Raw genomic sequence first — 24,605 nt, 5'->3', positions numbered from 1 at the left:
TATCATTTTGCAATTAACTTGTCTTGTTCTCCTTTCTAAAGGTAGCCAGAGTATTTGTGCCTACTGAACAACAGATTCAAGTGCTCTTACACTGCTATATTTACAGTATATACTTATATATATATATTTATATATATATATACAGTATATATTTATATAACTATCTTACAAAAAGTGATATGCTAGCTATATGTTAAAATAAAGCTTATATGTGATAAGGTACAGAGCATTTTGAATGAATGCTTTAAACACTTAAATTTGTTTATGTTAGTTGGGGGCAATTTTGTAAACTCTACCAGAACCAAATTCTTTTCAAGTCCTTGCATGGGTTCCACTTTTCATGGTTTTTAAAGACTTCAAAAATATTGAAAAGGCAATGAATATTTAATATAAGTTTTATATGAATGACTAGGTAAGGACCAGGAATCACCCAGTAATTTCTTTGGTTTGACTAAAATAAGCCATATATGCGTCTTGGGAAAGAGATAGTTGGGAAAGCAAGAACGACTGATTGAATCTAGATATTTCCATGTATTTCCATTTCTTTTGAGATACCCTTTCCTGTCATAAAGTAAAATAGAACTTTATTTAAACTTTATGTTGGGTGAATATATATTTACCTGATTAGACTTTCTGCCCATTTAGTCAAATTTATAAAGAAGAATGAAGTGTGTTTACTGAGGCAAGTAATTTGTAGCAGAGAAACATGAATCATTCAATATATTTTTATATGATCTCAATAGAACTTTTGTGACAACTCATATGCTATATATCTTAGATACACCCTACTGAAATTGCTCTTCTCCCTACAGAGAATGACTTACAAACTCTAACCCCTCAACATTCCAAATATAGACTTAATGCAATGATAAATGTCATTAACCATTCCTCTGTCACTTAGTTGTTTGTTTAGTTTTTTGGCCTATGGAACTATGCTCTTTTACTAGATGTCGTGAAGAGTTCTCAAGTTGTCTCTGTTGAAGAGCTCAATTCTTTTTCAAGCCATAGAATTTGAAAGTTGCTTAATTAAGACTTCTATTCAATAAAATGGATTATAAATTTTTGAATGAAAAAAATTATAAAGATAATGTTCTCAGACACAAAAGGCCATTCCAGAAATCTGAACATGCTTTTTTTTAAAAAAAAATAAAAAGATTTTATTTATTTATTCATGAGAGACACAGAGAGAGAGAGGCAGAGACACAGGCGGGAGAAGCAGGCTCCATGCAGGGAGCTCGACCTGGGACTCCATCCCAGGACTCCAGGATCATGCTCTGGGCTGAAGATGGTGCTAAACCGCTGAGCCACTGGGGTAGTTGTCCTGAACATGCTTTTTAATATTTATAATTTGTGATAATTTCTCCATCAGTATCCAGTTATTGCACTTCTTTGAATAGTCTGCTAATTTGAAAGTATAGAATAAATTACATAATCAGGACCACAATTATAAAAATGGACCACAAAGAGATCTCACTCCCTGTAAGTCAAACTTTCTTGTAGGTCAACCAATTTATGCGTGTCGACCTTCTTAACTATTCGAGTTTTTACTACAGTTGCTTAAACTACAATTTTTACTAAGTATTTTAGATCTAGGAGAAGGAAATGAGTACACAGAGTGATAAAATACTTGTGGTCCTTTCTTTGAGGCAACGGCATATTGGTCTGAAGATACGAAATCTTGAGGTTACCAGAATTACTACTACTTTTAATGTTTTATTTACAACATATCAAAAGAGAAAAATGTTCTCATTTAGATTTTTCATTTGATCTCTAACCTGATTTTAATAAACTGATAATATACGTAGGTAGATAAATAGAGAGATTTCTCATCATTGATAAAGAAGTAGGGAAATGGAAACAGATGATTTCTGAGACTTGTCCAAGGTTTTATTTTGAGCAGCAGTAGGCCAGAGACTCAAGTAGTGGCCTTTTGATTCCAGCTCTAGTGTTCCTATTATGCTATTACTGATAGAGTTTATCTCACCTGCTTTATGGTTTAAAGGACATTTAAGCACTGCTCTTGCTTCTGCCAAACCTTCATTCCAGTAATATGTACCCACTTTTAACTTCAAAAAACATGTGAGATAATCCCTAACACTTTTCATTGCATTTAGTAGAGAAAGGTGACATCCAGGGAAAAGTTTTAGGATTGCATATAGAATTATTACAAGTCTAGATCGTGTGCCAGGAGAATTACTACAAAGTTGAAGTACTTGAAATTTATTTTTCATGATTATATGGAAACCTCTAAGTTACTCTTTTCAAAATTTCTCTTCTTACCCCTATCCCAACACTTTTTGGAAAAGACATCTGTTTATGAGGTCTCCTTGACTTTTCCTTCACCTCTGCACATAAAAACTTTAACACTCATATCTCACTCTCTTCCTCATAGCAGCCTTATTAGTGACCAAATGAACTTTCTGGGAGCACTAGTAGAGTTGCAGATAATAGGCTAAAATTCAGGGAAAACTCTTCCCATAGACGGTATCTTATTGATTGTTCATCATCAACATAGTCAATTTTATATTCTCAGCGTCTAGCAATTAGTCTATCATATAGTAAACACTCAGCATTATTTCTCTGTTAATGAGTGAATACTGGTAAGAGCCATGGAAGAGGAACTGCTAAGAGTCAGCAATGTAACCACCACAGACAATTTAAAGATTTTAAAAAGAAATTACTCATAGTAATATCATAAACTAAATTTGAATTCAGATTGTTTTCTTTCATCTTTTTTTCCTTCTATGGATGCAATGCACATATCCTTTAATAGAACATATGTACAGATTTTTATCCCAATAGTTTTGCTTGACACTTTGAGAAGTTATTTATACAGTTATTATATTCCTATGCATATTTTTAAATGTCTAACTAATGGTTCCCTAAAAGGGTACAGGAATTTACTTCAACATTTCTCCATCAGATGTGTTTTAGGTTGCCAAGATTATTTTGGATTTTTAAAAAATAAATATCTGTTTATATTCATAGCTGTTTAACACATTTGGATTATTTCCTTAGAATAAACTCCCAATAGAAAAGTTTAAAGTAGAAGGATATAGTTTATAGGGATGAAAGGTTTTCTTAAGGTCTGGCTCAATTTAATTTTCACAAGCAGTTTTGAATATGCCAATTTCTCTATGACTTGTTATAACCTTATTATATTAATGTGAGGAAAGACTATGTAAACTCATCTAGTTAACTGACCTTTCTTTTATGCTCTTGAGTTAAAATTTCTGTTTACTAATCAATAATTAATATTTTCCCACTTGTAATACATTATCTCTCATGAATTTATTCCTTCATTCAACAGAATTTAGTGAATGCTTATTCTTGGTCCAATACTGGTTAACACTAAGAATTTCATGTTGAGAACAAAGTCTTTACTTTCAGATATTTTACAGTCTATTACATACAGAAAACCCAGAGGGATAAAAAATAATTTGTTGGTGTTCATCTTTTTCCCTTTATAAATTGTTCATATTATCTGACAAAATGTAATCCAAGAACTTTATTCTTGAGGCACAGATAAAAAAGCAGATAAATCACATATTGCAAATGTAAACTGAAATAAAATGAACACAAAGGTGCTGAGATATAAAGCATAGGAATTTATTGGAAAATGTCAAATGAGCCTTTTAGTGAAACAGAAAACGCAAACTTGCTGCATACAATTTAAAAATGCAAACAATTAATAATCTCTTCCCTTTTATAAAACTGCTGTCTTCTCCAGCGATATTAGATTAAAACGCTCCCTTTCTCAAATTCTTTCTAAAATGCTTCACTACTATCGCATTTATTTACAAGAACTACCATCAGCATTCTATTCATTTTATTTAATGATCACTTTTAGGACATTATAATTTGGAAAGCTAGGATAATTACATAACCTATTAAAGCCTATGGAGCTATCTTGGAACCTGTTGGAGTACCACTTAACGTTTGTATCATTGTTTGTAATTTACAAAACACATTCAGTGTAATACTGTCTTGGAATCTGCTGCAAGGCATGCGAGGGAGAGATGATGAGTCAGTTCTCTTTCAGGAACATGGTGTGGAAAGAGCCAAAAGTGTCTAGCAAGACACCCAATCCCCCAACAACACTCATTGTAAACCTTCTTTTCATTTATCTTCAGCATTTTCTCTTTAAATATCTTTGTGCCTCACAAATGTTCAACGAACATTTTTTTTTTTTTGCAACTAACGAATTAGAACATTTCTACCAATCCCAAGGTTCATATCTAATTTTCCTTGTCTCTGTCTTCATTCATGCTCTAGGATAATTGGTTTCTTTCTTTCTTTCTTTCTTTCTTTCTTTCTTTCTTTCTTTCTTTCTTTTTTGGATAATTGGTTTCCTATTTCTGTTTGTTCTCATAGCATTTTCCACTATGCCATCCATATATGTTAATATTACTATTTTCTGTTTGTCTCTCTTCCTCTCCAAGAATTCAGCACCTGGGGCAACTCCTGATTTGAGGACTACTGGCAGCAAGTTGTAGTAATTAACTTGTTTGTACTTTGGAGTATTGAAAGTAAGGGTAGTGGTGCAGTGCATTTGGATTTATCTGTAGCACTGTGTGTAGAGATTCTGGTGAAGGCAAGGAAATAAAATAGAGCGGAATCAACAAGTCTATTTAAGATCTCATCTGTGTTTGTAATAATAAAATCCTTAATATTTTTTATAAAGTTCTTTTCATTTTACCTGCATTATATTCACCTGAGCTCTAAGGCATTTTAACAATGTCTCATAACTGAAACATTTTCTGTATAGTTAATTGTAATATCTTAATCCCATATGAAAGAGAATATAGTTTTTACACTAATTTTAATTTTTGAGAAAGAAATAATTGTTCACACTTTTTATAACAGAACATTTAAAAAGAAGTAGATGAAGAAAGAAAATATATCTTACCTTAGAATATACTTATTAATATCAAAAGTAACAAAATAAATCTATCATGTGTATTTGTTCTATAGGGCAAAACTTTAACAGAAAGATAGGTCTACAATCCCTTACCAGAAGTTCTGGGGGCTACATGTATTTTGGAACTTAATATGGCTTGGATTTCTGAAAGGTAGAATGTTGATGATACTCAATGTTACCTAACTCCCCAGAGGGGTCTGAAACAGCACTTCAATTATTTACAGTATGTTCATATTTCTACAGTAAGTCTTATGAGTATTTTTTCTCTGTATTACTGATTTTGAGTAAATAATTTTTCTTTTTTTCTGGTTAAGGTTTGCAGCTTGATGAATTAAGAACAAATTTTAATTTTTCAGAACTTGAATTTCATCACCATGGATAGGGGATAGTATCTATTTTTGAGCTTACAATATATGCTGTTTATGTCAGACTATAAACACTGGACATAATTCCTGAATTTTTATACAACAAACCTTAGGATTAAAAAATTCTAGCTAGGTACTACATTGATCATATTCTTGGTTCCTAAATATTTAACTTGAATGAGTAAATTTTGCTTGCATAAGCAGTTCCTCTTTTCAAGTGCTCATACAACATGCACATATATTCATCCTATAATGGCTGTAATATGAACATTAATATAAGACCTAGAAACTACAGGGCAAACATTTTTTGATAGCATTTTATATTAAATTAGGTATTACCAAAAAAACCTCAAATTGTAAAATTCCTATCCTCTTAACATTAAAATTATTAAAAAAATCTCCATAAAAATTCTTACATCAAAGAGGAATTAATACCTAAAATAAAAAAATTCTTAGAAAAAGTGACATGAAACTCCATATATGAAACTCTTGGATTTAGTAAGAACAATAAAATCAGAACCTGGAGGAAAAGTTAGGGACTAAAAGTCAACTAGTTTGTGAATGAAGTATTAGATAAATGAATTAAATCTTCAAATCAAGAAACAAACATGAGAGTAAAAAGTCTCGTAACCCCCTCCCGGTACCAAAAAAAAAAAAAAAAAAAAAGTAAAATGTCAAATAGGCAAAGAATGGAATCAGGTAAGATAAATTAGGTAATTAAACCAACTGTTAAATAGTCCAAGAACTTTTTTTTAATGAATAATTAAATCATTTGTAAACCTTTTTAAAAATAGGAGGATACAAAATAAGCAACAGAATGGGAAATAAAAAGTACCGTGGGAATTAAACTATGAACTACTTTTTCAAGTCTTAAAAAAATGTACTGGAAAAGAGTGATTTCTAGCAAAATATGAATAAAAAATATTGACTTTAGGAGAGATATAAATTCAGACCAATTTTTATACAAGGAATTGAGAACGTAAACAAGAGCAATTTCTCTTCAAGTGCCAGACATGTTGGATCTTATAAAATACTTAAGGAAAAAAACCTTTCTAGATTGTTTAAACCATTCTAAAGCATATAAAGGAAAACTTGAATTTTTTAATGAAGCAGACATATCTTTAAAATAAAAACATTACAATATAGAACTACAGAATCCCACTTTTGTCTATTAATTTAAAGAATCTTAATACTAGGGAAAAACCATTCAGCATAACCAAGTGAGGTTCAATTTAGAAATGCCAATCTGTTTCAATGTTAATAATTCAACTTATAGATAGACCAAAAGGGAAAAATCAGAGTCTTCTTCTTTGTTGTGAAAACACATTTGCTAATATTGAACTTATCAATATTTAATATGCATTCTTAACATATAAATATATAGGTTGATAGCATGACAACATTTAATAATAATGGGGAAAGTTCCCTTAAAATTGGCTACAAGAAAGTCTGATATCACTTCATTTAATAACTTCAGGGCTCTACTTGCAGGCTCATAGAAAGAATGAAAGAAAACTAGAGAATTTCCACTTTCAACCAAGAACAAGAAATAAAGATGAAAATGGCCACGTGGTCTCGGTAAGACATCCCCTAGGAGTACTCCCAGTGAGTCGTATCCTCAGCTTCCCCCACTTATGTGCAGGTTCGATGTGAGATCTGCTTTTAAGCCCATAGAATATGGCAAAAGTGAAGGAATTTCACAAACCTAAACTCCCAAATCAATTGATTTGGAGTTAATAAAAAAAGTAGATTCTTATGACTGGGCCTGGCTTTAAAAAGCTGGTTTAGACATAACTAGGTACCATGTTATAAAAAGGCAAGGAACTGCACATGGCCTCTACAAGCTGAGAACCACCCCTGCTGAGGGATGGCAAGAAAAGAGACCTGACACCAACGGCTGCAAGGAGCTGAGAGGTGGCCGTTCTGCCAATAACCACAAAAGCTTAGCTGAGAATTCCAAGGTCCAGAACTAACTGTCCTGCAGACACCTTGATTCCTGGCTTGTAAGACCCTGACGAGAGGACCCAGTTATTCCATGGCGGGATTCCTAACCTGTGGAAGCTTGGAGACAGTAAATGTGTTGTTTTAAGCTGCTAAGTTTATGGTGATTTGTCATGCAACTACAGCAGTATACACTTTCAATAACTGGAAAAACAATGTATTAAACAATAGTTTTTAGATGTTGAATAGCAAGTGGTAAGCAGGTATGATATCAGAATGAGGGAAATAAAGTGAATTTTATGATCTCACCAGCTTTCTGCTTGGAGTTAGTGTCAGGCTGTAGTGCTAGGAGGAAGAACCTAAAGATGCCTGTGGTCTCTCTGGGTTAAGGAGGCTGAGGTCAGAACTCAGAAAGGCCCAAAGAGTTCCGTTTTATGGGGCAGAGTCAGTCCTAGAAAAAACAAATACTACATGGAAAAGGAGAGGGATCTAGACATTTGTAGGAGAGGGTTTTAAATCTTTGGCTGAGCATGAACCTGTTCGTACTGAGCTAGGTATCTTTTGTGCTCCACAATGGAAAGACTTTTTCAGGGTACTAGCCGGTAGTAGCAGGGCCAGATTAGCCTGGGATATGGCTACTCTGGACCTGTCCTGACAAAGCCTCAAAGGGTTTTGCTGGTCTTTATTAACTGCTTATCAAAACTAAACCTAAAATGATTTTAAGAAGTGCAACAAAGCCAGCAATCAACAAAGTTCACAAGACATTGTCTGACATCCATTAAAAAGCTCAGAGGTAGGCAAGGAAGCAAGAAAATATATTCCTTAATTAGGAGAAAACGTGATAGGAATCAACCATGAAGTTACAGAGATGTCAGATCTGGCACACAGGCAGGATCGCAAACTGTTACTGTACATATGCTCTATATGTTCGAGAAAGCAGAGGGAAACAGGAACAGATGAGATATGGAAGATATTTTAAAAGACACAAAAGAAATTTCTAAAAATAAAAAACACTATCTTAAATGAAAAATACACGTAGACACTGCAGGAAAAAAATCAATCCATAAACGTACGTAAAAACTGTCCAAAACAAAGAACACGAGTAATCAGGCTCCAGGTTAAAAACCTGTACCTGTTTTCTTAAGCCTGACCATAAGCCATTAAGACTGTCTGACCGCCCAAGTGGTGGCCAGGAAGGGAGGGCAGTGGCTGGCAGGAAGCTGCCTTCCGCGGGGTGGACTTGGTATACATAAATAGCTTTCCAGTCTCCAAAGAGAGTGATGGTCAGGGACTCAGGCCCATGTGGCCAGACAAGCCCTTCTCATATTTGCTTTCCTAGCCCAGAAATCATCCTGATTTCTTTATCTGTCTGCAGTGATCTCTCCTGAGGCCTCCTTTCGGGGGGACATGGGTGTGGTGGGGGGAGAGGACAGGGAAGACTGGCCTTGAGGACAGGGGGAAACCCTGAAGACATCTGCTCCTACTCTGATTCAGTGTCCAGTACTCTTCTCCTCTGAGCCTCCCCCATCCAGACCACCGCCTTCTCTCTGATCTCAGCATCCACAAAACTGCCCAAGCTTTTTGTTGTTTATATGTGGTGGAGGGACCATCAGCTAGGAGATGACTCCGCCATGCCTATGCTGAGCCACTTTACCCTCTTCCAGATGTGTTCCAGAAGGGACAGTGGAACAGGAGAAGTGAGCACATTCTCCTGCTCTAGCCTCCTGCTTATACCATCACAGAAGGTGACAGAAGGCTTAACTCTTATTTTGGGCTACTTTTATCAGCTATTCCGATACCTGGTAGCTCAGCACTCTCTCTCAGCTCAGATGAGCTCCTGACAATTCAGAAGAAAGAAGAGGAGAAGAAGAAGAAGAAGAAGAAGGAGAAGGAGAAGGAGAAGGAGAAGGAGAAGGAGAAGGAGAAGGAGAAGGAGAAGGAGAAGAAGAAGAAGAAGAAGAAGAAGAAGAAGAAGAAGAAGAAGAAGAAGAAGAAGAATCAACACCCATCACCTAAGAAAAAATAGCAAGTAGTTTAACATTAATGCAATTGGAGACCCAAAAGAAGCAGGAGGGGGTGGCATGCTGAACAGAAACATAGAAAAATAGCCCAAATTGTCTAACTTTGAAAATTATAAGTCTACAAATCCAAAAATTTTAATGGATTCCAAGAAAAAGTATTTTTTAATCTGTTAGGATAAAAATTGTCATTTTAAGTAGTATGATTATATAAACTTTCCATGGAAAGGTATTTTAGTGACAAAATAAGTAACATGGAAAGTTATGCAGTTATCAAAATAGCCATATAGTAGAAAACATCTGGAAGAAAAATATTTACAGTAGTAAAAGAGAAAAAGCAGAGTTAAATTTCTAGAAATAAAATTTACAAGATCTGTGCAAATCTAACTTTTGAAAATGAAGAAAAATATTTATTCCCTTTTATGTGATGTTCTTGAATGGAATAACTCAGTTATAAAATGGTACCAAGTTACCCTAATACTTTTTATTTAACCCCCCTAAAACACTCAGCAACTTCAATTGCCTAGAGAAGACTAAATTTCATATAAAAATATAGAAATCATGTTCTATGGAGAAAAAGACAGCAATAAGGAAAGACTAGCTGTATTATTGCATAAAGCCACAAGAACTAACAGTTTCGTACTGAGGACAGAAGGGGAGATTTCAAAAATAAAAACTGATGTGAATAATCAGTGTATGACAAACCCCTATTTCTGATCAGAGGTGAAATACAATGAGTAAGTTAGCTAACAGTAGTGTAATAACTCTTAAGGATTCAGGTGAATGACTGCAAAACAAGCTGAATCTCTTCCATATTCCTTTTATCTGTGAGAATTCCAGAAGAATTAAAGATAAATATGTAAAAAATTTTAAAGGTATAAAAAAATGGAATAAAAATATGAAGAAAAGAAAAAACTTTGAAGTATTTTTAAAAGATCAATTTTTAAAAATGATCTTGAATACCAAACTAAAAATGATCTTGAATACCAATAGGAAGCATTATACCAAAACTTGAAATTACCGATCTGTTCCCAAATTTGATCACCTAAAAATTTTAATGTGTATGTAAAAAGTATATTGTAAACAATGAACAAGTCTAGCTTATGTTTTGCAAAAAGCATGTATTTCACAAAAAAGGCATGGTAGGGTGGTGTATTAAAAAGCTCATAAAACCAAAAAAACTACCTGCCAACGCTAGAAAATAGAGTGCGTGAACTGGCAGTTCACTACAAAAGCCTGTGAAATGATGCTCAACCCAACTCTTAAGGAAAATGTAAATCAAAATAACAAAGTGGAGGTATTGGCCACCTAAGGAATTAACAAAGGTAACATTTAGAACCTCGACCTGTATAATGTGGGTACTTTTCACACATTATTTTTAGAGAGTGTGGTCAACTCTTATGAAGGAAATTTTGGAATTACCATCAATAATAAAAATGCACTTTTTCTTTGATATAGCAACTCAATTTTTAGGAAGCTATTTTAAAAAAAATTCTCTGGTATGTTACAAAAAATTTGCAAGAATATGCAATACTGTATTTTCACATTAGTGAGAGAAAGCAGGCAACCAATAGCCAAGGAGGTATAGACTGGTATAAAAAATTATGTTACAATACAGGGGAATGTTGCACAGTTGATAACAAAATAAGATATGGGATGATCTCCAAAACATATTTTAAACTTTCAAAAGGAGCAGAAAAAGGTATATGCTGTGTTTAAAACTGTGGAGGGTACATTTATAACACATCCATGGTACTACGTATCCACATACTATGTATACGCAATGCATAGACTATATTTGGGGTGGGTAGCTATAGTTGTATCTGGTCTGAGAAAGTAGGAGCCTAGAAATAGAAGGACAAATATATCCCCATACATCTTAAACTTTGAAAAAATCATTAAAAATTCTTTGCAAAGAAGTTTCAAGTTAACAAAACTATTCAACATTAGCTAGCTCAAGACTTTTTTTTCTTAAAGTAATTTTTTATGGTTTCATACAGGCTAGGAGTTATTCTTGTAGTCTAATTTCAAAGTACAGAACTTTGGTTTTCAAAAATTAAAGAATTGTAGTTTTCAAGGAGTTACCTGGAGACCCATGGCATAGGTAATTTATAGTCTTGTTCATGTTTTACATTTAGTCAATTAACTTACCACTTGGAGCCTAGCCATCTGTATACCATTTATGATTTTTATTTTATTTTGATGTGTTGGTCTCTAATTTATCTAGTAAATGCTAATAATGTGATAAAAAGAGCACATAAAAGTCAAATAAAAATTCCATGAAAGATTGTCTGTATAGGCTACTGTTGGTGATAGAAACCAAAAATATCTAAGGAGCTGCAAATGGGCAATTTTATTTGCAAAAATCAAGGGGAGGAGCTTTCTTAGATTTATTCCCTAAACACAGTTTCCTAAACCTATACAGAGAAATCAAGAGTGTATGTGGAAGGGCAAAACGACCTGCTCATTTTTCCCTGTATGGATTTAAAGTCTTTGCTGGAACTTATTCTACTTCGTATGCTATTCATGTTCTTGTATATTTCTAAGTCTGGGGGATTTACAGAGGTCTCAAATACATCCTTCAAATTGTTAATTTTTTTGTCATTCCTGGATCAGGCACTGTTTTCTTCACCAAAGTTCAGTTGTTGTTGTTGTTGTTTTTTTTTTTTTTTTTAATATTTTACCTATTTAGAGGAAGAGAGAGCGCAAGCATGAGCAGGGGGAAGGGTCAAAGAACGGAGACAAGCAGACTCCCTGCTAAGCTTGATCCCAGGACCCTGAGATCATGACCTGAGCAGAAGTCAGATGCTCAGCCTACTGAGCCACCCAGGCACCCTCAGGTCACCAAAGTTACTGAAGCAAAACCTGTCAGCACCTTTATCTGGCTGCCTATAGGGTGAATGCATGTGAGGGAAGCATCACGTTTTTCATTATAGTTTGGGGATTATGTGATGGAAGCTAATAGAGTATCTTTCTCGAGCAAATGGTCTCTAAGTCTAGATGTTTGATGCTAGGACTCTTTGCAGGAAGATCACTAAACAGCATATAAGGAATTAAAAACTTGCTACGTTAAGACACTATTTCCTATATATCAGTTTAGCATGAACAAATTCTAAATCATCATCTCCCAAAGCTGCCACAATAACATATAGTGAGTATGGTGCACGCCAAACACTGTTACAGCACCGAGAGGACTTCATTTACAGGGCCTATCTATGCAGATGAAATATTTTTTGCTGCATAAAAACAACATTACAGCTTATTTATGCACCTGTAAAAATAAAAATACAAAAAAATATGTGAATAAAGGTGCCAACTGCATCATTACCAGGTTTTTGGAAAAAATTGGAAATAATCTAGAGACAATTCCATAATCACTACCTCAAGATAATGTGACATTATGCAAACACCTCAACATGGAAATGCTATGAAATATTAAGGCAAAAGCACATAATGGTATTGATCATAACTCAAAAAATCAGGCATTTCTGGGGCTTAAACTTGTGCCTTGCTTTACTTTCGGAGACCACCTCCTTCATTCAATATGCATGGCTTTTCAAAGAATTGGTGCAGTCATCAAAACTTACTAGGGAGAAAAATGTTTTATGAAATGGGCATGGATCACACAACATATTTTGTCTTCAGTGCGCTGCTGTAATTTAGTGCTTGGAAGAGGCTCTGCTGAAGGTCTGCCCTGGGAATGAAATACACTCCATTTATTTTCCAAATGCAAACAGCTGTAAAACTAGATGGCTATGCAGACTGGTGATGACATCAAAATATTATCCTGGCCCTCATACCAGTTTCAATGGGCCCAATGGCAAGGATAGCCTACAGATATCTCCTGAATCTTATTACTGAACGTGAAAATCTAAATTTATATTCAGAGAAATTTGGATCTAAGTATATGGTTTAACAAATGATTTTCCACAAGCCATCGCCATAGATATTCCTTAAAAAGCAAACTCTGTTGCATTTCCTATTAATTCACTGGGAAAATTTAGTTTAAATAAATGCTTAACCTGAACTTCTGTTGCATAGGTTGAGACATACCTGTGGCAGGAAGTAATTTTTGAATTAACACAATTCATTTAACTAGTCATTATTCTGTTCAAGGTCGGCCAGATTAGTAGTAGTTTCTCCATGGTATTGTTTGTTCTTTGAAAAAATGACAAGATTTGTTTTTATTTTTTAAAATATTTATTGATTTGAGAGAGAAAGAGAGAGAGCATGCAAGTGGGGTAGGGGAGGAGCAGAGAGAGAGAATCTTAAGCAGGCTCCCCCTAAACACAGAGTCTCTTGGACCCCGGAGACCATGACCTGAGCAGAAACCTGAGCTGAAACCTAGAATTCTGTTTTTCTTAAACAGGTATTCTCACTGCTAAAATTATGATTTACATTTCAGTCTTTATTCTCTGCCTTCTCTTAAGTATTACTTGCTCCTGAGAAGAGAGATCTTCTGTCCCTGGTGGGCCAATAGTTCCTAAAAACCTCTGTTGGGCAAAATACATGAGCCAACCAATAGTCTGGCCCAGGATCGACTTCCACAACTTAGATCAACTCACATCAGCTTCTTTTCTCCTTCCCAGAGCAGTGCTGCAAGGATGGCCATTGACTCACATGAATGAGACAGCACAAGAATCCAGATCGGACTTTTTAGCTGAAAAATATGTGACTTAGCCTCTTAGCTGCTTATTACAGAGGCACAGATGCCTCCCTGAAAGCTTAACAGAAGGTGGGAAACTTTATTTTAAAGCTTCATCTGTGCAGAAAGAAAAAAAAAAGGAAAGCATATCCCTTCAGTTTATTAAATTTGTTTATTCAAGTAGACAGTGTGGCAAAGGACGGAGTAAAAATCTTAATAGAAGTTTGCATTTTACTTTACCTATTACTTGCAGGTAGATTAAATAAAAGGACCACAGACTTAGGAAAGATAGTCTCCCTTTAACTTATTAGGTCTAAATTATTTACCGGATATATTTTTATTTATATTCTAATTGAATAAATTCAGTTTTTCTTGCAATTTAACTATAGCTACACAATATATACCTCAATTATTCAACTGTAATCAAAGGCATGTATGTTTAAACACATTTTCTTATTTGAAAACGTGTCTCCTAAATAAAATACACAGTAAATATTTGTTTATAGATGGAAAATGGTACACAGTTTATACCTAATGAATGACTATGAATTTTTAGTGTAAGCACTTATAACACTCTGTCCATATCAACTTCTCTATCGGATTTAAAGTTTTAAGAAAGGTGTATATATAGGATAAGTGACTCAGGGAGGAGGAGGACATCAGTCTAGCCAGATGGATCAGGTAAATTAATTCTGGCCATAAGTAAATAAAATAAAAGATGTAACCATTAGACCATCTTACCTTTTAACCAGATGTGAGGTCTTTAGCTAATAGCTTACAGGCTGGCATATTTATTTATTCCACATATTATACTGAACATCTATGGCAGGCATGGAGTAAGATATCAGGATTTAAACTGCTATCAAGATTTTAAAATATCACAGTTCTTCTCCTATGAAACTTTAAGTCTAATGGGCCTAGGAAGGCCTGCCAGTTAATCATGAAAATACAGTACTACTTGCAATGTAATAGAAGTATGTACAGTTTGTCATAGGATTTAAGTAAATACTCACTAATTGCTCCAGGTAAGCTAAGAAATATTACCCCCCTGCCCCCCGCCCAGATCCACCCTTCATGACATTTGTTTTTGCTCAACGAACAGATATGTTTCTTTGTGACCTCAGGAGAGAGCATTTCACGAAGAGGACACGGTTTATGCCAAAGCACGAACACCAGAAGGGCCAAAGGTCTTTGGGGCCCAAATGTTCAAAGCAGCCAGAGTACAGGGTCCTTGCAAGCATTGCAAGAAGTGACGCTCTTCCCACAAATGTTAATGCTTAAATGATTAAAAGGAAACTCAGTCCACCTTGTAGGAGAATTTGCAAGTTTGGAGAATGACATGATCAGCTCTTCCTTTTGGAAGAGGAGAGAGGGTTCTGTTAGCACACTCAGCCTAGCACTGGGAGAAGAGTGTGTGCACAGTGTGGGGCATTAAACAAGGGTAGTGCATGAGCCAGGTACTAAGAGCCAAAGGAGGAGGGTAAAGAAAGGTCATAAGAACTTGGGTCAATATACTCATGCCAATGGGTGGCTTTAGAAGGAACAGTGACCTTCTGTCACAACACAGTCATCCTGGAAGACCTCACAGAGAAGGAATCAGGGGATTCAATGCCTGAACCTTTCTTCTCATTGCCACCTCTTGCTGAGGGTTTCCACTGGCCAAACCCCGCCTGAAGCCAGAGCACAGAGCCAGGTGGAGGCAGCTAGTGAGTGAATCTTGAAGGGCAGACCAAAGGTATCTAGTACTGGAGTGATTCTAATTTAATAACATAAGAGTTGGGGATAGAGAGGAGGGTGGCATTTAAAAACTATTTAAGAAGCATAACCACTAGGATGTGGCCTAACTCTACCAAATGAGTCCTAAGTCATGGTCAAGTATGACTCCAAGGTTTCCAGCTTGGGAAACTGAGGAGAAGCAAGTGATCATGCGGCTGATACACTACTCGGGCATCTGGCTTCTTCTGCAGATCTGAACCTTTTCACTCCCAATTCTAGATCACCACCTGCCCATCCCTGTGGGTAGGCTCCTCCTCTTTTGAAGTTCCTATTAGTGACTAAATCATGGCCCTCCTTACCCTGTCATAAGCTCATGACCCCAACACTTCTCTGTGCCTCTTCCAGCAGAGTCTTAACTTGGACTTATCTTTGCCCTCTCCTCGGTCATTGCAAGATCCATCTGCGTTAGACTCCTTAAAAACTAGATCGAGTTTCAGCTCTACTGTCTGAATCTTGCCATCACCCAGCACTTCTCTACTTAAAAAAAAAAAAAAAAAAAAAAAATTTTCTTTCTTAATTACGCATTCTTAATTCTGTCTCAGAAACATTGCCCATCAGTGCTAACTCTCACGAGCGTTTGTCCTCCCAGCCATCTCCTTTGCAGGTTTTGCATATATCGTCTGAAGTCACTAATTAAATGACATACAAGGGACACAGGCATCTCCGAGGAAGGGGCATTTATTCTGCCTATGAAGTTAGGCTTCCCAAAGGGTGTAAATGGAATAGTTCACTTGAACGCTGGAAGCTTACAAGTTTCTTAGCTCTGCAAAAGGCAGAGGGAATTCTATAAAGAGAAGATCATGCTTAACCATGTGAAGGTATGAAATATTATGCATGTTAGAACTTGCAAGTAGTTCCTTGCTAAATAGAATGATCGAGTAAAGGATCGCAGAAACCCAAGGGAGAGATAGTGACAGAAATTTATCTGGGGTAAGTATCATTTCTTTTTCTTGTAAAGGCTACTGGAATGATACATTAGGAAAAGCAATTATCGCTATCAGTGAATCAATTCAAGAATCGATAGCTAATAAGATTGATAATATCCACTCATGAACACATAGACTGGCATATAAAACAGGCATCTATATCCGCATGGCCTTGTCTATCACCGGAGTCGGCCTGACGTGCCATAAAAAATACCATCACAGGCTGGGTGGTTTCAAGACAGAAATTTATTATGTTAACGGTTTGAAGCTGAAGAGTGCGAGAGTGTAGACCCAGACACCGGCCAGCTTTCTGGTGTCTCTCCTTATATGAACACTAATCTTATGGGATCAGGGCCTCACCCTATGACCCCATTTAACCTTAATGGTTTCTTTAAGCCTCAGCAGAGGTTAGAGCTTCCACACACAAATTTTGGAAAGACACCAATATTCACTCCACAGCATTCCACCCTGACCCCAAATTGCTTGTCCTTCCCTCATCTACAGTACCTTCATTCCATCCCAGTGGCCTCCAAAGTCTTCACTTATTCTCCCATCAGCTGTCAAGTCTAATGGCCCAAGTCTCGTGTATGTATCACTAAACCAGATATGGGGGCGACTCCAGGTAGGATTCAACCCAATGTAAAAACTCTCTGTGAACCTGTGAAACCACACAAGTTATGTGCTTCCAAAATACACTGGTGTGGCAGGCACAGGAAAGATGTTTCTATGCCAAAAGAGAAAAAATGGAAGGAAAAAAAGGGGTGACGAATCCAAAGCAAATGGAAAATCTAGCAGGGTAAATTCCATTAGATCTGAAGGTTGAGAGAAATCCTCCAGTTTGATATTCTGTCCTCCAGGCCCCCGGCCTGGCTGCATCACCCTCCCACCCCCACCCTTTGGCTCCCTGGAGCAGCACTGCTCTGACAACTATGGCCAAGGCCTGGCCCCTGAGGCACTGGAGAGTGGCATTATTGGCCCTCAAAGCTGAGGCCCCACTCTCCGAAATGAAGGGGAAACCAGGCTTCCCTCTGGCAAGTAGGGAGGGCAACCCTGCTGATCTCTGAACCACCTTTGGGGTCGTTCTTCCTTTTTCCTAAAGGATAAAACATGTTTGACCTGAAGAGTTCTGTGGTCCCATCCTGTAGACCAAAAAACAAAAACAAAAACAAAGACCCAAGATAGCCTTCCTTCATTTCAGCCTCTCTCTGACCCCTTTCAGTTCAAAACTGGCTGGGTTTCTCCTGATAAAATTCCACCTCTATTCCTGGCTTCTGTTAAAAATAAATGATCACATCAGTGGTTTGCATCCAAACCAGATTCTTAATCAATTGTTTGCTCAGCCACACCCTTAATGTGCTTTTCAGAAGAAGCTTTCTCAGTTTTTAGAAGTCTTCAAGTTCTGGTTCCTTTGCTTAACCATTTCTTCAAATCAATTCTCGCCTCTTGGGCACCTGGGTGGCTCACTGGTTGAGCCTCTCCCTTTGGCCCAGGTCATATCCTGGGGTTCCAGGATCGAGTCCCGCATTGGATTGGGCTCCCTGCATGGAGCCTGCTTCTCTCTCTGCCTGTGTCTCTGCCTCTCTCTCTGTGTGTGTCTCTCATGACTAAATAAAATCTTAAAAAAAAAAAAAATTCTCTCCTCTTGCATTGTACTGCAAGTAGGAAAGGAAAAAAAAACCTAAGCTACTTCACTTCTTTGCTAAGAAACTTCCTCAGCAAAGTAGCTCATTTTACTGCTTGCAAATTCTGAATTCCAGAAAATACTACAACACAACTCAGACAAATTCTACGCACCAAGGACGTTCCTTCCTCCTGTTTTCACTAAGTTGCCCATTTCCAATACGAGGGCCTTCAGTGTCCTTATTTCTACCTACACCCTGTGCATCCTAGAGGATGATGCCTGTGTTCTCTAGGACAAAAGCTTTCTCTCTGGCTCTCCTCTTTTCTTTCTGCACCCTCACCAGAATCATCCTGAATGTCCGTATTTCTATCAACAGTTCCTCCACAGCAGCCTGTTTTCCCAACATGGACCTCTGAACTCCTCCAGGCTCTTCTCATTACCCAGTTCCAAAGCTGCTTGCACACGGTTAGGTATTTGATACAGCAGTACCCCACCTCTCTGTACCAAGATCCACAGTATTCAGTTGTAGCCACCTTGACAACAGCAACCCTTAGGTTGAGTGGTTTAAGAACACACACTTATTTTCTCATAGTTCTGGAGGCTAGAGGAGTTTGTTTTTTTTTTTTTTTCCAATGTAATGTAATTACTTTAATACTACATTTCTTTAGATTTAGAATTGCTCTTCTGAATTTAAAAAGCTTGGTGGGCCAATCGTTTGGCAGTCTTTTCTTCCCAAATTTGAATCATTGCTTATTCATCTACCATCTTGAATTCCTTGACCAATGCTGCCTTGCTGAAGCATTCTTAGTTCCTTTTTTTTTTTTCTCCAACAGATTCATTTGGAAAGGAATGGATTTTGAGGAGAAAAAACATGGGGCAGAGGTATGGAATAGAAAATAAATACAAATGTTAGCTGTTTTGCTAATTGTTTTATAACCACAACAAATTTGTACAGAGAATGCCCTGTACAAAACAACACTATAAAGGTTCAAAGATCGAGGTGTTCCCCTAGGCAAGGCTGAAGATTTCAGTCTCTGTATTTGGAATTTAGGTCCAGTCCTTGGTTTTGGACGGATCACTGGGTGTGTGACACAGTCCATGCTTTTAACCAGATTTGAACAGAAGAATGGCCACTTGGCCCAGGTAGAAGTAGAGGAAGTGTTTGGTTTCATGTGTCACGTAACTACCGAAGTTCAGCTTCTGGCAGGAATTGGCTCGTGGTGGGGACACTCTCCCTGGCTTGGAGATAGCCATTTGTCCTCACGTGGATTATCTACTGGGGATGTGCAGAGGGACTGTGAGCTGTCTGGTGTCTCTTATATGGACACTAACCCTATGGGGTCAGGGCCCCAGCTTACTGACTCCTTTTCTCTTTATTCCTCACTCTAAATACGGCTAACCAGACTGGAGGTTAGGGCTTTACCAGGAGTTTTAGGGTTCCGTCCATGACACCCAGCTACATCTAAGCTATTGAAATAGTGAAGGCATCGGCCACTTTCCTGGAGGCGCTGGCCATTCTGTCAAATGCCAAGCCTCACTCTGTTTAGCTTCAAAACTAAATACAATGTCTACTCTTTATTGTTTATGATCAGAGTATATGGAGTTGATTTTCAAAATTTCTCACATCCCTCTTTCCACAGTTGAGTTCTCAATGCTTTTATGTTTTTGTTTTTGTTTTTTTTTTAGTCAAAAATTTCCCTTAGCAGATGTCTGTGACAGATTGTGTGAAATGAGAAAATTGATAGGCGGATGCTATGGAGCAGAGGGCTGCCGCTCTTCCTCGAGAATTTGCCAGAACCAGACCAGCAGCTGAACAAGTCCAGGGACCAGCTGAAACCTCTGGAGTGCTGAACGAATCTAACAGCCTGAAGTGTGGACCACACGGCCTCACAACGTCCCCTAAAATGAAGAAGAGTTTCCAATCCAGCTCTTTAGCAGAATCTTGACTTAAGACGCAACCAGACTAACATCACCACTGTGCTGCTCCCTGCACCTCGTGGATTTCACAGGAAGGCTGGGTGCCCTCCAGCTCATACTTGGTTTTCAGGACCAATTCACGAAATTGACTTGAGATGAATGGAAGATTTTGGGTCGCCTACCCTAGCCCGGTCCCTCTGACTTGCCAGCCAAGCACAGCGCTCGGATGTCAAAGGCAGAGCCCCGATTGGAGCTCCGGGGGCCTCAGCAGCTCCGGAGTTTATCCAGATGGAGCTGGCTTCACCCAACGTGTCATTTTTATATTAAATGGGCAGTTTTCACCAGTAAGCACCAAGGGAAAATGAACTCGTTTTCATTTCTTTGTGAATGAATTCAGGCTCTCTCTGAAGCACTAAAAAAGTTTGGAGAAAGAATTTGGGGTGTTAGGATCAAGATCCCCCATTTTGCAGAAGATATCTTCTAATATATTAATTAAAGCTTATGTTTGATTTTTCTTTTTCCTTTTTAATTTATGCAGTGAGTTCCCCGAAGTCGACCATCGACATTGAGGATTCCATTAATCAAATTAGAATAACCGAGGAGAATTTCTCCCTCCTCCAGGAGGTACATCTCAGATGTTAACTTCCTCTCCACCCCCTCGCCCTATGCTCCCTGGCAAAGGGAGGGTACGGATCCTGGAGTTCAGAAGTGTACTTGGTGATTAATGATCAGAAGGGAAGTACCTCTAATTGCTGCTAATGAGCCCTTCATGCCTCTTTCTGAGCACCTTAATCCAGACACTATCATTTTCTCTTTTCGTTTGTCTCCACTGTTAAATAAAGCTCCTTAGGGCTGTAATGGGTCTTATGTTGTTTTACATTCTTCAAACCCAGGACATTGATCAGCTCATAGTGAACAGCAGAAATATTTAATTTCACGTAGTATTTGGGAGTACTTAACATGCCTTCTGAATTAAACAGATGGGCATCTTTAATAGGAGGCATGGCTCTACCACTGGACACCTGGATGACCCTAGGCACATGCAGTCAACACCTATTATTTTCAATCCTACCATCATCCCCCTTCCGTTCTTTCTGTTCAAGAATCCTGAGTTTTTCATGTCCTTCTGAGGTCAGAGGATGGGGATCAGGTGTTCTGACTCGATCTGCTGTTGGAAAGATGGTCATGTGATCCAGACCAAATGATATGTAATTGGCTCAAAGACAAGCACATCATCCAAGTCAGGCTTTTGTGGGTAAGCCCAGGGGCTGAGGTTCCTCAAAAAATCCTATAATAGGCTTACCATACAATCCAGTAATTCCACTGCTGGATATGTGCCCTAAGAAAACAAAAACACTAGTTTGAAAAGGTCCATGCACCACCTCTATGTTTATTGCAGAGTTAATAGCCAAGATTTGGATGCAACTCAAGTGTCCATTGTTAGATGAATGGATAAAGCTGACACCGTGTATCAAATGAAATATTGCTCAACCAGCCATAAAAAAAGGATGCAATCTCACCATTCATGACAATATGGATGGACTTAGAAAGTGTTACACTAAGTCAGAAAAGATAAATACCATATGATTTCACTTATGTGTAAAATCTAAAAAGAATAAATGGATAAACAAAAACAGACTCATAAATATGAAGAACTGCTGGTTGCCAGAGGGGAGGTAGGTAGGGAAGAGGGGATTAGGTCAAGGGGATTAAGAGGTACAAACCTCCATAGGTACAAATACTAAGACACAGGATGAAAAGTACAGGACAAAGAATATGGTAAGTAACATGGTAGTAATTTGTGTGTGGGGACAGCCGTTTACTCCACTTGCTGTGTTGTCTGGTATAATGTATAGAATTGTTACATCACTACATTGTACACCTGAAACTAGTATAACATTGTGTTGTCAATTATACTCCAATTAAAAAATAAAACTCAGGAAGAGAACCTCCTGTCAAATGACAAAACCAAAACAATTTGTTACAAGTCTGATGTATGTCCTTATTCCAGGGAAACAATCCAGGGATGGGGACAGGCAGCGTTGAAGAGTACAGGGCCCCACAGCTGGTTTTAGAAGCAATGCAGAAGCAGGGCATGGTTGGCTAGGAGGTCTGGGGATTTCCTCCCACAGCTAGCAGGTCCTGGGTCCTAAGGTTAGGCAAATGAACTAAAGCTGAGTTGGAGGATTGTGATTGGAGTATGCTAGGATTCCTTGACAGGTGTTTCCAGTAAGTGTAGGCTGAGGTTTTGATTTGCAATGTGGGTCTCTGAACAGGAATAAAGTCTATCACTCACTTTACTGGGAGGTAGCAGAAGGGATGAGGTGGAAAGAGGGTGTAGAGTTGCCCTCTCAGAAGAAATAATAGCGAAAGAACACAGGTCCCGACACGATGACTTGAGCACCAAGAATGCAGACATTTTCTAGATTCTCTGGAATGTGTAGCTATCCGGATCAATACATTCCCCTTAAATTTTCAAAGCATTTTGATTATATCTTTGTTACTAGTAATTGCAAGGATCCTGACTAATCCATCAAGTTATTTAAACTCTTTAAGATGCACTGTCTATAAGTATAAAGAAAATAGTGAACTTACAATTGGATTAAGGGATTTTAATATAAAACTACACTTTATATATTGAGAAAGACCCAAATACCAGATACTCGTAGAGCTCTCTGTTCCAGGCACTGTTCTAAATGCTTTACACATATTAACTCCTTAATCCCTGTAACAAACCCTGTGTTAGGTATTTTGCAGATCAAGAAATGTTTTACAGCCATGGAGCTCTTAGATGGTAAAGGTGAGGACTGAAGCCTGGAGAATCTGGCTCCAGCTTATGCTCTTCATCGCTGTGCCATACTGTCCCGCAGCAATGCTCACGAAGACCCCACCACCACCACCACTGCCACTGTGTTCTCTAGAGACCCAACGCTTTTCACAAAGTGGGGGTTCTGCAGCCTTCTCTTTGCCCCTGTTATTTGTAGGTGTCCATTTTATGTGAATAGTTTGTTCCTACACCAACTGTTCCACCTTCCTACAGCTGATGTTATTATTTTTTAAAGTGGGCTCCATGCCAGGCATGGGGCTTGACCCACAACCCTGTGATCAAGAGTCAGATGCTCATCTGACTGAGCCACCCAGGTGCCCCAGCTGATGTTATTTTAAAGCAATGATTCTCACGTGGAGTCTGCATCCAAATCAGTTGCAGATGTTTAAGCTCCAACTACTAGACCCACCCCCGAGCTGCTGATTCCTACAGATTGGATGTGGGCAAGTCATTAGCATTTCCAAGGAGTTTCAGGTGATGCTGATGCAACTGACCCACCCACCCTTTGAAAACCACTACTAAGTTACCTTGCACAAAGTGTGGCCACTCTCTTTTATTAATCATTATCTTTCCTTTCCCCCTCAAAGTCAGCCAATGAAGAGACTCAAAAATGATAAAAATCTGCAATAGCAGCAAATTCATCCCATTCTGTAATGCAGTTTCTTGGTAGTGCCGTATCAGCTCTTACCTCCCTGCCTTCTCTAGAGATTTAAGGCTTTGAAATGGTTTCCTGTATTGACATGAGAACGCTCCTTAGGAAAGCGCCATCATGTCCCGCGAAGGGTTGCTGGAGTGTGGAAAAGACTGTTTATTTTTCCAATTATGTGTACAGTATGATTTTACGTTATTAGGAGAGGGTAGGGGAAGAAATTAATACTGCCTTCCTCAGTAACCCCAGACTCTAAAACTCCTTCAATGGAAATTTAAGACTTTTATTTCTAAATTATGGGTATGACTAATGCACAATATCATACAAAGATATAAATTACTAAACTTTCAAGTCCAGACTTTACAATGCTATGATTGAAAAAAGTTTACTCGATAACCCCAAATTCCTGTTTTAGCTCCCACCTGTAGGCTAGGACCTCCCATTCTCCTTGAAAAGCTCTGCAAAAAAAAAAAAAAAAAAAAAGTTCTGCAAAGACTGGGACCTCCCAAAATGGAAAGCATTGTGCATCCTGGGACAGTGCACCTTCTGAGAAATTTCATGTTTCCTACCTTGCTCTCCCATGACTCTCCCCAAAATTCCACTTCATCTGATATCAGAACCCGGGGAAAATGAGGGTGTCCATGTAGAGGAAGGGATGTCTGCCTTTCACTGAACTAAATCAATTCCTATCACCTGAACACAAACAAAATCAAACACCCAATTTTTATCTTAAAAAGTTCATGAAAGTAATCTTTATCTTCTGTCCTAACAGCGCTGTATCTTACACAGTGGTTCTCAATGCAAATAGAGGAGAAAGAAGACTCATCAGTCTGAGAAGCTTCCTTAAAGCTCTGCAAGATGAAACCAACACAAACATTTGAAAGTGGGAAGAGGTAGGAGATTTCATCCTTTGTTTTTCATACATTTTAGCTTCTATATCACTCACCTCTGGCTGCCATAACAAAACACAATAACCTAGATAGTAAAAACAGAAAATGT

This window comes from Canis lupus, chromosome 21 (genome assembly GCF_048164855.1).
Source record: "Canis lupus baileyi chromosome 21, mCanLup2.hap1, whole genome shotgun sequence".
In the NCBI taxonomy this organism is placed as follows: Eukaryota; Metazoa; Chordata; class Mammalia; order Carnivora; family Canidae; genus Canis; species Canis lupus.
Note: the sequence above shows the minus strand (reverse complement) of the source record.